Below are 2,426 nucleotides of genomic sequence, written 5' to 3'. Positions count from 1 at the left end.
ACCTGACGTTACGGAGAGTAGGTGATAGGGAAGGAGAAGGAGGAGTAGGAAGAGGAGGAGTGGAATGCAACGATAGGGTGCGTGCAAGTAAGGGACAGAAGGCAGAAAGGGGAATATGATGCATTTAGCAAGGCATATCATAATTATAATGTTATTCGGAAGGGGAGAGAAGTTATCTACGTCCCTCTGATACTGCCGCACCACGCACTTCCCACTTCCCACTTACCTTTCAGACCGTGCACTTGATTTATCCATTTATAAACATGCCATTGAATTCATGAACGCATCCTGCCCTTCACCACCACTTCCATTAACCAACCAACCTCTCTCTCCTCATCATCCGTGCAACTGACACCTGCCACCAGAATCAACAGAAAACGGGTGACTGGCTGGTTCTCCTTGAGGTTTCCCCGCTTTATAATAGAAATTCTTGGATTGCAGCTTGCCCAACGCGCCACTCGGTGAGGCGGTGAAACATGCAGAGGCAATCAAGGGCCAGTGGTAGGTGAACAGAAAACCGCTAGAAATAATGCACTTCCCTTTAAATAATATGAATAATTTCCTTCCCTTCTCCTCCACCGCCTTCGTCCTTCTCCCTCTCCCTCTCCATCTACATTAGCTGTTTTCCCTTGTATCGCATCTTCTCTCTCTCCCTCTCTCATACGTCCTTCCTTTTTACCTCGCGTCTTAATCTTACTTCCCTTCAACTTTCCACATTTTTCCCCACCAGTTTGTTCTGTATCTACATCATCGGCTTATCTCCTCTTCCACTACCTAGTCGCCCGGAAAACGCTGACGTAGTTTTCATTAAGTTCTGGGTGGTATGTTTGTAAACGCTAATATTTCCGCGGGTTATCTCCAGACTCTCGCTATTTTTTTTTATTTTTATTTATTTTTTTTTACGGCCACTCACTGAGGAACGCATTGTGGGCATGCGCAGAGGAGTGAAAGGAATCATTACCCTGTCTTACGAGTTAACATTTCCATTGCTACGTTATTTCTTACAATTTTTCGGATTCTTGAAGCAAAAGACACACACACACACACACACACACACACACACACACACACACACACACACACACACACACACAGAGCAACAGAAGTCATTATTAAACGATCTCACGATATCCCAAGCCATAAATTTCCAGAGATGATACTGGGGAAAAAGACGAAAAGAAAACGTGGTGGCCGACTCAAGAGGGAGACTTAAATTAACTGTGTGGCGGCGTAATTTCCTGTAGGTGGAGAGAGAGAGAGAGAGAGAGAGAGAGAGAGAGAGAGAGAGAGAGAGAGAGAGAGAGAGAGAGAGAGAGAGAGAGAGAGAGAGAGGTGGGAGGAGAGGACTACGGGTTATGGTGACGGGAAGATTGTGAAGAGGAGGAGGAGGAGGAGGAGGAGGAGGAGGAGGAGGAGGAGGAGGAGGAGGAGGAGGAGGAGGAGGAGGAGGAGAGAAGAAGCGGAGAGGTGGGTAGAGAGATAACAGCTGTGCCGGAGCAGAAGTTGGGAAAAGAAAGAAAAATACGCAGAGGAGGAGGAAGGGAGGCCGGTAGGAGCTTGAGGAAGGGAAGAAGAAAGGTTGGGAGATGAGATAGGATGGGTATGGGGAATGGATGGCAGGTGAAAGGATGGTAAGAAAACAGAGAGAGTAAGATAGGTGAACTGAGAAGGACGCAAAGGATGAAGACGATCGATAAGGTGAAGAAACTAATACACATATAAGGACAAGAAAAGGAAGTCATGAGTTTTAAGGGACGTTGGACAAGAGACATGGAAAATTAGGGTCATTTTCTAAAATATCTATGCCGCACCTACATTATATTAAAAAGGAAGCTCTGGTTGAAATTACAAGGTGTTTTCATAGTTTTTCATAGTTTTACTGACGGATGAACAATATAACTATCTTATCAACAGTAGAAACGCGCTTGAGAATCTGGCTAATCATATTTGTGACCTTTGAAAAAGTCGGGGTGAGATAGTAAATCATTTTAGAATATGAGCCCATGTGCATCTAAAAAAACGTTAAGGTAGAAAAACAGCATCCTTATTCTTCCTTTCTGGAGGTTATTTACAGCTCTATTCTTTGCGCCGTTCCCTCCGCGGCTCTCTCGCACCCTTTCCACACCCATCAAGGGTCACAACACCTGCGGGAGGGAAGGGGACGCTCGGCTTGACGGATAGCTTCAGTCTGCAAGTGGAAGGGGTGGAAGGAGTCTTTTCAAGGGTTGTATAAAGTTCTCGTCAGGTGTACGTACCCATATCGGGTTGTCACTTATCCGATAATTATTTTGAGGTACGAAAAGGTATAACTAAATTTTCATGCCCTTCATTACAAGTTTTTTCCTTTTAACATTTGATTCTCTGAAACATTATAAACTTTCAGTGGCCAGACATTATCAAGTTTGGCCAATTAAAAAACAAAAATT

The sequence above is a fragment of the Portunus trituberculatus genome, chromosome 42 (genome assembly GCF_017591435.1).
Source record: "Portunus trituberculatus isolate SZX2019 chromosome 42, ASM1759143v1, whole genome shotgun sequence".
NCBI lineage: Eukaryota > Metazoa > Arthropoda > Malacostraca > Decapoda > Portunidae > Portunus > Portunus trituberculatus.
Note: the sequence above shows the minus strand (reverse complement) of the source record.